The 13208-nt window shown below is 45.5% G+C and overlaps 1 protein-coding gene across 9 annotated transcripts in view; it reads left to right on the forward strand.

Annotated features, from left to right (window-relative positions):
* Nucleotides 1-13208, forward strand: part of ZHX2 (zinc fingers and homeoboxes 2) — a 194120-nt gene that overhangs the window by 92732 nt on the left and 88180 nt on the right. The gene's annotated exons all lie outside the window — the stretch shown is intronic.

Here is a 13208-nt window from a genome sequence, read left to right on the forward strand (position 1 = left end):
TGACGTTCATTGGCTTCCTACATCTTTAAAGGACTCTTATGATTACCTTGTGCCTACCCTGATAATCCAGAATAATCTGTTTATCCTAAGGTCAGATGATTAGCAACCTTAATTCCATCTGCAATCTTGTCTGTTTTAGACTAGTCAAGTGCAGTTCTGAGAAGGGGGAAAGAGTAGACAAGGAGTTGAATCTGTAACTGACTGTGAACCATGCGTTGAGATCACTGACTACCTCCATCTGCAATATTCATTCCTCTTTGCCATTTAACATAAAATATTCACAGGTTCCAGGGATTAGGGCACAGGCATCTTTGGGGGTCCATTACTCTGCCTACCACAGCATTGTTACAATCATCAGTTCTAATATTCATCCAGCACTCACTCAATACCATTTGCTAAGTCCTTGACAAGAGTTTTGCTCTTGGCACCCAGACTGGAGTGCCAATCTCAGCTGGAGTGCACAATCTCAGCTTACTGCAACTTCCGCTTCCTGGGGTTCAAGCAATTCTCCTGCCTCAGCTTCCTGAGTAACTGGGATTACAGGCATGCACCACCACGCCCAGCTAATTTTGTGTTTTTAGTAGAGATGGGGTTTCACCACGATGGCCAGGCTGGTCTCGAACTGCTGACCTCAGGTGATCCGCCCACCTCGGCCTCCCAAAGTGCTGGGATTACAGGAGTGGGCCACCGTGCCCGGCCATTGAATCTCCATAACCACCAAGAGGTACAGTAAACATCCCCATTTTACCACTGAGAAAACAGAGGCACCTAAAAGTCAATTATCTCCAAGATAATATCCACAGACCCAGTAAACAGTAGATCATAGTTCTGCCAGACCATAAAGTCTGAGCTTCTAGACAGTCAGCTGATAGAGGGTGTCAGGAGATTCAGAATAGAAGAAAATGGAGATTCTTTTCTACATTAGCAGCAGGGCATGGGGCAGTGGGGACGTTCTCAGGTGCCAGACCACCTGGGTTTATGTCCCAGCTCTATCCCTTACTAGCAACGTGACCTTGGGCAGGTCACCCCACCTCTGTATGCCTCCCTTTCCTTGACTGTAAAATGAGCAGACAAGGCTATAGTGAATCACCATGGCTGGTTTTATTTTTATTTTTAAAGTCAAACAAATTCCTGGATCCAGATTTCTCTTTTTTATGCTTATCTTCAACCTGCTTTTAGAGGAAGGAAAACTCTTTTATATATATATATATATATCTCCTTTTACTTTGCCTTCCTTTTCTCTTGTCTTTTCTCAGAAGGCAGCAGGGCAGGGACCAGCCAACTATGCCTGTCTCTGTGTGGCCTGTGGGCTAAGAATGGTATTGTATTTTTAAAGGGTTGTAAAAAACAAAACAAAGAAGAACAATATGCAACCGAGGTTGCATGTGGCCCACAAAGCCTAAGATATTTACTGTCTGGCCCTTGACTGAAAAAGTTTGCTGACCTCAGAAAGAACACAGGCAGTAGTGTCAACCACACCTGGGGTTGGGTGCTGTACTAGATGATCAGGACTCAATTGGACCTTTGGGTCATGAAAGCACCTTGGGGCCTTCCCACAGTGGTGACTTTCATAAGATTTGTAGCAACAGCAGCAGCACCGGTAGCAACAGCAGGTGCGGTAGTAGTAGACGTGGTAGTTGGAATTTACTGAGCATCATCTGCTTTAATCTCCTCAACAATCCTCTGCGATAAGCATGCCTATGAGCCCCCTTTTACACATGTGGAAACAGAAGCTGCCTGGGGGAGCGGGTCCCCCGCCCGTGGTTACACAGTGAGATGGGACAGAACCAGGACTGGAACGTAGGCAGCCTGACTCTGAATTTTTCTACATTGCCTCCCTATCATTGCCATCAGCTCTCCCTTCAGGCAAGATAAATCTTTGCCTTCCCTTGTTTTCTTCCCTGACCCCTTTTCCCTAATTCTCTGGCAAAATTCATTTCCACTGTAAAAGGGCAACTGAAAAATAGAAGAGCTTTCAAAATAGCTCTGACACAGACATCTATAATTTGGGTTTTGGCATCCATCCATCCATCCCATTCATCCATCCATCCCTCCACCCATCCATGATCCATCCACCTACCCATCCACCCACCCATCCCTCCATCCCTCCACCCACCTACCCAATCATCCATCCATCCCATCCATTCACCCCTCCCTTGATCCCTCCCTCCCTCCATCCATCCATCACAACACAGCACCAGGAACTCATAAGAGCCCACATCTTTGACACTGACAACCGGGGCAAACCCCAAGTGCCTGGGTCCTCCAAATTCATTGTTGCCAGGAAGCACAGAGGGAAGCTCATTAAATAGTACCAAGTACTTGATTAATATGCTGCAATTCGGGCAGCACCAGACTATTTCAGCACCCCCTCCCCTTACCCCGTTACCATGACAATATTATTTTAACAAACAGCTCCTTAATATTAAATGAAAATTATGCTCCTGACAGACGAGCAGAAGAGCAACTGAACTACAAAGGGCTTAGAGGGTCCGCCAGGACATTTTTGCATGAAGCCATCAGTTTCCCCTGATCCCTGGATGCCATTTGTTGCCAGAAAATGCAAGTGTTCTGGAGGCTGGGAGCCAACGTGATGCCAGGCCTTGGTTACAAGCAGCAATTGAGGGTTGTCACTTTTTTAATGCAGAATGTCACAACGGCTCCACGAGGACGGGGTAGCGTGATAGCATTATTAAACACTCCTTTGTACACCAATCTGCTAATTTCACCCCTGCTCGCCTGAGGCTGCTGAAAGCCTTGTTTGCTTCCCGTCTTGAATCGAGTTGGATTGTAAGACTGAGTGTAGAGAGCCCTTGCCTGTGTGCACCAGGGTGAGAAGAAGCCCATCTTTCCTCTGCAAGGAGCCATCTGTCCCACCCAGTCAATTCAGCAACAAGCAGTTGCAGGGATTGGGGGACCCAAGCCTCTGCCCTCAAGGGGGGTGAATGTCAAGAGAGAAAAGACGAAGGACATACAGGCCACTCTATGGTAACCTCCATCAGTTTGTTGGTGGGTTTATGTGCCAGGCACTGTGCTAAGCACTTGAAAGCAAAAATTAAAGACACATCCGAGATCCCCAATGGCAAAGATGAGTGAATAACTATAGTAAAGTGGAGAGAGGATGGCAATGGCAGTGGGTGACCTATTAGCTGTGTGACCTTGGGTAACTTACTTAACCTCTCTGTGCCTCAATTTTCTCATCCATAAATTGGGGATAATAACACTATCTACCTTAACCATTGCCATGAGGTTTAAAATGAAATAAACACATAAGAAGCACTAGAACAGTACTTAAAATACTTAAAACAGTGGGCACATGGTAAGCAGTAAATAAATGCTAGCTAGGACTGCAAGTTCCCATAGTACCATGCATACAATTATAATAATGGCTAACATGTAGTAAGTGCTTACTCCATCCCAGGCACTATGTGAAGTGTTGGAGTTGTACTATGTCATTTAATCTTCATAGGCAACCCTGTGAGATAGGTACTATGTCATCATTGTTATCCTCACCTTGCAAATGAGGAAACTGAGGCTCTGTGGGTTTGCGGAACTTGTCCTAGGTCCTGAGGCTGGGAAGAGGGGATTTGAATCCAGCTTCGTCTGGATTTGCTGCCTCATCAAAACACGAACTACAGTATCACAAAAAGCACACGAATGGTGGTACTCCAGGAACACGGGGACCTCGCTGGGGAGGCCTGTCCCGGGGAAGTGGCTGCAGGTGACTTGAAGGCTGATGCATTTTCATGGACTGAGAGGATGGGACTGGAAAGTGGAAGAGGAATTCTAAGAAGGAGGACTTGGGGGAGCTAAGACCTGGAGGAGGGGAACTATGGGCTGTATTTGGAGAAGGAAGCACGATCTGGTTTGATTGACTCTTCAATAGGCAGATTCTTGGTACCAAGTGGGAGCTTGTCTTAAACAAATATGACCTATTTATTTAAAATATACGTTGGATTTTTATTTAAAATAAATAGATTGGAAGAGGAAGAGTGAGACATAAGGGGGAGAGCAAAGCTTGTAGAGATTTCCGTTCCCTCCTATCAGGATTTCACTGGGTGGACTAATATGAGAATGTCGGTAAAAGTTCTGTGTGTGTGTGTGTGTGTGTGTGTGTGTGTGTGTGTGTGTGTGTGTGTATAAAATAAAAACATTTCTTGCCAGTACCTCCAAAAGCAAAGATAGAGGCAAAGAAAGGAAGGCTTGAACAGTGTAGCAAAATACAATCAAAGCCATGGTATGTTACACTTAAAAATACATGTGTGTGTTTGTGTGTGTATGTATATCAGCTATTTATTGCCACAATAGTGCTTCATGACAACTGCCCACAAACCTCAGTGGTGAACAAGAAGAAACACTTATTTAGCATGAAAGTCTACAGGGTTCAGTTGATCTCAGTTTGGGTTGGGACTGCTCACATACCTAGGTCAGTGAGGGGGTCCTGCTAATCTCAGCTGGAGTCAGCCATATCTTAGGGGGTTTTCTGGATGCTGGCTGATCTAAGATGACCTCTATTGGGATGACAGGGGTGAGTTGACAAAGCTTTGCACATCATTCATCCTCCAGCAGTCTCACCCAGGCATGATTTCATGGGAGTGGCAGAGGAGCGAGGGTGCTTTTGCAGAAAGGTACAAGAGCTTTTTCAGGTCTTGGCTTGCATCACATCCTTATTATCCAATGAACCAAAGCAAGTGACATGGCTGAGAGTCCCTGTAGGAGGTGCAGGGAGTGTGGGGACTCTACAAGGTGACATGTCAAAAGGCAGGAATACAGGGAACAGTAAAGCACTGGGACTGTTATTACAACCAGTAACTTGTTTCTAGAAGTCTGCTTGATGAAACCTTCAAGCCACATGGAGGAGTCCTCAAAGATGTGCTTGAGATATTCATATAATTTCTTCTGCTCTAAGAACCATGAGGTGAACTTGACCTCAAAGTGAGACCTTGACATGGGGCATTTAAGTCAGTATCTGTGTCTTCCACCCCACACCTGATCCCTGACCCAAAGTGTCTACAGAGACTAATAGAACCCATCATTAGAGGAATGGGGACCTACTGCACTCTTCGTAGTGCCAGGGTTGGATGTGTTGCTTCTCCTAAGCTGTTTCCCTGCAGGGCAGCACAGCACTGCCTCGGAACTCAAGGTTATCCTCGTGCCTCTCAGCAGAATCTGTTACTCAAGGATTCCTGAAGGGCAGTCTGCCTAGAAATGGAGGTCAAATGAAAGAAAGGCCTAAGGGTTTTTTTTGTCTTGTTTTGTTTTGGTTTTTTTTTTGAGACAGAGTCTCGCTCTGTCACCAGGCTGGAGTGCAGTGGCGCGATCTTGGCTCACTGCAACCTCTGCCTCCCAGGTTCAAGCGATTCTCCTGCCTCAGCCTCCCGAGTAGCTGGGATTACAGACACATGCCACCACACCCAGCTAACTTTTGTATTTTTAGTAGAAATGGGGTTTCACCATGTTGGCCAGGATGGTCTCAATCTCTTGACCTCGTGATCCACCCACCTTGGCCTCCCAAAGTGCTGGGATTATAGGTATGAGCCACCACACCGGGCTGGTTTTTTTTTTTTTTAATTCTGCGTCATTTTTTTCATATAACCCAATACTTTGAGTTTATTTCATACTTGATATGTTCCACAACAAGGACTAGCATTATTCCCATTTCACAGATGAAGAAAGTGAGGCCCAGTTATGTGACTTTCTCAGAGTGGCAAAGGCAGACGTTACCCCAGCCCTATTTCTACCTCTGCCACCACCAATCTCTAACTCAGCCCTCGGGCCACGTTCCCACACACTCTTAAGACTGTGTTCAAATCCTAATTCTGTTTCCTGCCAACACGTGGCCTTGGATATATCACTTGCCCTTTCTGAGCTTCTGGAGAACATCTTGCCTTCGTGATAGTGTTGTTATGAGGACTAAATTTAGGGACTAGGATTCTTGAGTGCTGCCCCGCGGTTCAGAATGTACCTAGAACTCTCTCATTTAATCCTTAAACCAACACTGAGAGAGGTTCTATTGTTACCTCTTTTTTTTTTTTCTAGATGGAGCCTCGCTCTGTTGTCCAGGCTAGAGTACAGTGGTGCGATCTCAGCTCACTGCAACCTCCACCTCCCGGGTTCAACTGATTCGTCTACCTCAGCCTCCCGAGTACCTGGGATTACAGGTGCCGCCACCACACCTGGCTAATTTTTTTGTATTTTTAGTAGAGATGGGGTTTCGCCATGTTGGCCAGGCTGGTCTCAAACTTGTGACCTCAGGTGATCCACCCGCCTCAGCCTCCCAAAGTGCTGGGATTACAGGCATGAGCCACTGCACCCAGCTGTTATCTCATTTTTATAGGTAGGAACCTGAGGCTGGTGACACGGAGTGACTCCCAGAGGACCCACCATGGTGGGGCTGGGACTCAGAGGCAAGCTGTCTGGTCCATACCCTGTGCACTCTGCCCTCTCCCCTCTTTCCTGTGAAAAGGCCCAGCAAGGACACTGGAAATACTCCCTATCCTTGTCCCTTTGGAACCTTGAGATAGAGATGCTCATGAGGGGCTGGGCACAGTGGCTCATGCCTGTAACCCCAACACTTCAGGAGGCCAAGGTAGGTAGATCACCTGAGGTCAGGAGTTCGAGACCAGCCTGGGCAACATGGTGAAATCCCATTTCTACTAAAAATACAAAAATTAGCCGGGCACGGTTGTGCACACCTGTAATCCCAGCTATTCAGGAGGCGGAGGCAGGAAAATCACTTGAACCCAGGAGGCTGAGGTTGCAGTGAGCCAAGATCATGCCACTACACTCCAGCTTGGGCAACAGAGTGAGACTCCACCTCAAAAAAAAAAAAAAGAGAGAGAGTGAGAGATGCTTATGAGTGAGAACATGCCACAGTGGAAGTCCAGGTAACACCCTGGACATTACCCTAAAGAGCAGCTAAAACAGATGCTGCCCAATCACCCGATCACTTTGACAATAGGAAGTCAAGTTAGAGAACCCTGATTTCATGTCCCAAGAAACCACAGGAGAAAAGAAACCCACCCAGGGTTTCAGTGCGGTAAACCTGAGTGACTGAGAAAGCAGTGGCATCATCTCTCCAAGTCCCAACACTTGATTAACGCCCATTGACCTACGTGACTGAGTGCCTGATGCGGATGTGATATCGCTGACAGATCATTTGCTGGGAATGTGAGCATGGCTGCAGGATCCGTGCGGGAGCACTCGGGCCCTCCTCCCTCATCCTGAGGCATCAGTACCTATAAAACCCCTCTAAGCACCTTGACATTGGAGCCTTTTAACTCCTGGAGGGAGGTCATAGTGAAGATGAGAGTCTGTATTTTACAGATAACCAAACTAAGGAGGTAAAGTCTGATACTAATTAAAGCTCTGTTTCTTTGACTTTGATCAAAATCTTAGGTTCATATTTGTGGCCCACCATTTACCATCTGTGAGACTTTGGGCCAAGTTATTGACTTCTCTGCGCCTCCATTTTATCCTCTGTAAAATGGGGATAATTGTATTTACCTCTTAGAGTTGTTTTGAGAATTAAATGTGTTAATCCATATTGTTGTGCTTAGAACAATATCTGGAATAAACATAGGAACCGTTTGGTAAATATTACCTATTTAACATTAATGTGTGCATTTTAATCATACGTAGAGATAAAGTAGAATTTGATAAATTTAGTTTGGGGCATGGGGGTGAAACCACAAAAGGCATCTCATGATGACAACATTTACGGGTCCATTGGAATAGATGACTTGCCCAAGGCCACCCTGCAGGTGACAGACCACGTAGGGACTAGAAGCCAGCTTCCCTGGTTCCAAGATCCATACCCTTTCTGCTTTTCCAAGCTACTTGACTTTCTGAGAAGGGGCTTCTGTTCCATCCCTAAATCAAGCCACTGCACGACTCTCACTATCCAAAAGTACCTGCATTCATTTGGAAACCCCCATTTCCTTAAAACTTTCAACCGGCAAATTTAGTGGCACTGTGCACCCAGATTTGCATTAACCATGGAAGAAGGATACAGTTTGTTTCCAAGAACACTTAATTAAGCACTAGGTTTAATTAACTTAAATCAACCTCTCTCCCTGCTCCCATGTCCCCCCTCCTCGAAAAAGAGGGCTGCTTTAAGTATAGTCCCTAACTGGAAGTTCTGATTTTAGGAGTTTCTAATCAGACTCAAAATTGCCAGCTCCTTGTCTTAATCTGCCCCTGAGATACCAGCCCTCCCTGTGTGATTAATCTCCCCCTCTTTTTTTGGCCACATTTCAAACTTAGGCAAGCTTTGCACTGCAGTTTATCATGTTGTGGTTATTGTTCCTGAATGGAAACAATAGCCTCTACTTGCATTGTTCTTCAAACACACACACACACACACACACACACATAGAGAGAGAGAGAGAGAGAGAGACAGCTCTCTTATTTCCCAAGCCAGTAGATAAGCTTTGCCCTTCTGCAACCACCGTGAATGTGGTTCTTTGCCTCTACTCTCAAGAATCTTCATGAATTTTTTGCAAGTTTTTTCTTCCTGTCTCTAAAGAATCATGACCCACCCCAAATTGGACAATAACGAAATATACAGAATTGGACTTTGGGTCCCCTAGACTTTCTCCTTTCCCTCCCAAATTCCCAGAAACAACAGCAGTGCTGACCACTTCCTGAGCGCTCCTCAGCCACCCCGCCTGAGTGGTCTGCTCACTCCCAGCCTTGCTGCTTGCAATCTTTCCATCACACCCCAGCCAGGGTTATCTTTTAAAAATACAAACCAAGAGCCTGGGCACAGTGGTTCATGCCTGTAATCCCAGCACTTTGGGAGGCTGAGGTGGGAGGATCACTTGAGGCCAGGAGTTCAAGACCAGCCTAGCCAACATGATGAAACCCCATCTCTACTAAAAATACAAAAATTACCCAGGTGTGGTGGTGCACATCTGTAATCCCAGCTACTCAGGAGGCTGAGGTAGGAGAATCGCTTGAACCTGACAGGTGGAGGTTGCAGCGAGCTGAGATGGCACCACTATACTCCAGCCTGGGTGGCAGAGTGAGACTCTGTCCCCAAAAAACAAACAAACAAACAAACAAATCACATCACTCCCAGAGATTGTAACCACCTGAGAGCTTCTCATTGCACTTGGCCTGATGTCCAGACTCTTTTCTCTGGCGATCCAAACACCGCAAGATCTTGCCCTTCCCTTCCTCCCCACCCTCGTTTCTTCCCACATCCCCTCATCTGCCGTGCAGCAACTATGCAGGCTTTCTCTTGTTCTTCAGATACACCAAGCCTGGTTCCACCTTATGGTTTTGCATTTGCTGTTCCCTATGTGTGCAATGCTCGACCTGAGCCCGGGTTCCCTGGAAAACAGAGGCTGACACCACACTCATAACACCTGATGGGGTGGAGGAGATGGAGGTGGGCAGAAGAATGTGTAATCCCAGACAGCAGCAAGAGTAAGGGAGAAGGGAAGCAAGAGAGAGAAAACAAAGGCTGCAAATGCATTACTGAGCTGACCCATCACTTCTTGAGAAACTCTAGCCAGTTGCTCTGACACATGGGATTCTTTGGAGTGGCAATATGGAACACACTTATACCATAATGCAACATATGTGTTCCCCCAAACCACCACACTATGCAGAATTGCACTTTACAAATCACAGGGCTTATGGGGAAAATGTTGTTAGGGACTCAACACTGAAAAAAAAAGAGATAATAAAAGCAGTAGCATAGTTTTACATGTCACATATGGTTTAGAAATACACAAATAGTACAGTAAATGTGGTACTTTACCTTGCAGAAAGAAAGACCCGTTTGTTGGTGGAACCAAATGTCAGAAGGGTTTCAGCTTGTGAGTTTCTGTGAAGTTGTGGAAAGTAGTTGAAATCAGATGAAAGTTGTAACACCAGGTGTGGACGGGTTTGGCTCTTAATGCATGACGTAAATTGAGGTAGCTGGCAGACATTTGAGATAAATGCATGTGTGTATTTTGTGTGTAGTCATGTGCCATGTAATGACGGGAATACGTGCTAAGAAATGCATTATTAGGCCATTTTGTCATTTGTGAACATCATAGAGTGAACTCACACAAACCTAGATGGTATAGCCAACTACACACCTAGGCTGGGTGGTACAGCCTATTGCTCCTAGGCTATAGACCTGTACAGCATGTTACTGTACTAAACACTGCAGGCAACTGTAACACAATGATAACTATTTGTGTGTCTAAACATATCTAAATATTTTAAAAGTACAGTCAAAATACAGTATCCTAATTGTAGGAGACCACCACAGTACACGTGGTCTGTCATTGACTGAAGTGCTGTTATGTGGGGCATGACTGTTTTCCTATATGGCTCCGTTCAGTCAGATAAAGTTTTCTGTGCTCACCTACTGTTTCTCACTGATAAAGCTGGGCACAAGCAAATGCAAGATTCATGGTATATTCAACTTGTTTTCTAATTTGTCAGTCACATTGGAACAGATTTTTCAAGCATTACAGCAGAACTGACAGTGCTGTGTCTCAGAAGAAAGTTCATTGGGGTGGAAAGAGGGAGGAATTTGTCAGCTCTTCCATTTTGTGCCTCTTGCTGGGGTCACAGATCCCCCCACCAGCACTACCTTGCCTTCACATTCAGGAGCCAGAGCTCTTGGGTCAGTCAGGTAGAACCTGAGTGCAGAAGCTGCAGCAACTCCCGCATGTATCGTGGGCGTCCGCTGGCCATAGAAGCCTGACCTTCACCAAGGAGAAGGGGTGATGGAGGAAACTGGTAGAATCAGGAACATGTGGTGGAAATGCAGGGTGCAGTGGGCCAAGCAGACCTGTGGGAGCATGTGTGCCCGGTCCAGACCTGCCCTCTCAGGAGCCTTACACATCCAGCTTCCAGTCCTTCACAGTTCTACTTAAGGACACCCCTTCAGAAGATGGAGGCAAGCGCCATAAACAAGGTGGTAACAACACTGCAGAACTCATCCATGGGGCTTTGGAATTTCAAAAAAATGGGAAGCCATTGGAGCCGGGGAGTGATGTGATCTGAATTACATTTTTTAGATATTGTACTGGGTCAGTATAAAAAGATGGATTGTTGGAGAACTAAGGTCAAAGCAGAAGGCCAGAGGGGATGATGGCTTGGACCCAGGATTAGACAAGCAGGGCTGGTGAGACACAGTCAGATCCAGGATATATTTTTCAGGAAGAGCCAACAGGAGCTGCTGATGGGTAAACCAGGTCGACTGGAAGAGCCAGTTGTGGCCTGTCAGAACTTCACTGGCGAGACCTTTCTGGCTCATGGAAAAGTCACTGGATTGCAGTCAGGAGACAGGCCTGACCTCAGCTAGCAGAATGATCTTTGGCAAGTCAGTGAAAGCTTAAACTCATCAAGATGTTGCATTTGTCGTCTTTTGAGGGACCAGCCAGAGGCCAGTCTGCATGCATCAGCATTTGGTTGTGATCAAAGCAAACACATCCAGCAAGAGTGAAATGCAGGGAGCCATCGGGACGGTGGACACCTTCACTCTGCCTTGTAAAGAAAAGGCCCTCTCCTAGAGCGTAGGAGTTTTCTTGGAGTTTTTGGGTGGCATGGAAAGTTCTCATCATAACAGCACTGACAATAACAAAATATTTAACAGTGGTTCTCAGTAGTGGGTTGGGTGACAGTGAGGGATCAATTTTACCTCCAAGGGGACATTGGGCAACATCTAGAGACATCTTTTTTGTCACAATTTGAGGCAGCGTTGCTAGTGGCATCTACTTGGTGAAGGATTTTAGCATGCACTAAGCCTTCTACACCACACATGACAGACCCCCCAACTAAGAGTTATCTGGCCCAAAATATCAGTTCTGCCAAGGTTGAGAGACCCTTGAGAATATCATAAACATTCAACATTGGAGGAATAGGTAATTCTTTTGAAGCCTGCTGCAAAAGCCCATAGTCTGTAGCCCTGGCTGTGTGGCCTAGTGGGCTCTGCTAGTGTCTATGCCTGATCCAGACCTTTCTTCCTCTATATGTTTGGGAGGCATTCATGAAGAATTGAGTACACATATATTTGGGTCAGGGTGTTTGAAACGCTGCCAATTCAGGAAAAAAAAGAGAAAATTATACCAAAATGCCAATACAAGTTAGGTAATATGTGCTAAAAATTAGAAACAACCAGAATGCCCTTCAGTAGGTGAATGGATAAACAAACTGTGATACATCCATCCAGTGGGGTGTTATTCAGCCATAAAAAGAAATGAGCTATCAAGCCAAGAAAAGACACGGAGAAACCTTCAATGCATATTGCTAAGTGAAAGAAGCCAATCTAAAAAGGCTAGATACTGTATGATTCTAACTATATAACATTCTGGCACAGGCAAAAATATGCAGACAGTAAAAAGATCAGTGTTGCCAGGAGTTCAGGGGGAGGTATGAATAGACAGCACAAAAGATTTTTAGGGCGGTGAAACTTCTATGTGATACTGTCATGGTAGATACAGGACACTATGCATTTGTTAAAACCCGTAGAACTGGACAGCACAGGGGTGAACGCTCATGTAAACCATGGACTTAAGTTAATAATAATGTATTCATATTGGTTCATCACTTGTAACAAATGTACCCCACCATGCCAGATATTCATAATAAAGGAAACCAGGAAAAGAAGGGGAGAGGGATTATATGGAACCCCTCTGTACTTCGTGTGTATTTTTTTCTGTAGACCTAAAACCACTCTAAAAATCAAAGTGTATTAATTTTTGTTTAAAGTTAAGCAATGTGATATAACAGAATTAACAAAATTATTGTAATCATAATAGCGAACACTTAACTGAGTACTTCCAAAGAGACAAACACATGATAGAAATTATTGTTGGAGAGGATATAACAGAAGAACTAAGAGGAAGGAACAGCCGTTCCCTAATGAGCACTTCCTGAGGTCCAAGCAGACAAATATTTGAGCATTTTGTATTTGGTCCGCACCACTGCCCTACAAGCCAGGCCCTATTAAGTATCTTTATTTTATAAGACAAGGAAATGGAGGCTCAGATAGGTTAAGTCATGTGCCCAGGGTCACAGAGCATCAGAGGCAGAATTTGAATCAGATCGAATTGACTGCAGGGCTTATGTACCTGACACGGTGCTCTGCCACCGTGTGTGTGTGTGTGTGTGTGTGTGTGTGTGTACATGAGTGTGTTAGGAGTGTGGAAGTGGGTGTGAAGTGCATGAGTGGGAGTGTGGGGATGTGAGCACGTGTG

This window comes from Gorilla gorilla, chromosome 7 (genome assembly GCF_029281585.2).
Source record: "Gorilla gorilla gorilla isolate KB3781 chromosome 7, NHGRI_mGorGor1-v2.1_pri, whole genome shotgun sequence".
NCBI lineage: Eukaryota > Metazoa > Chordata > Mammalia > Primates > Hominidae > Gorilla > Gorilla gorilla.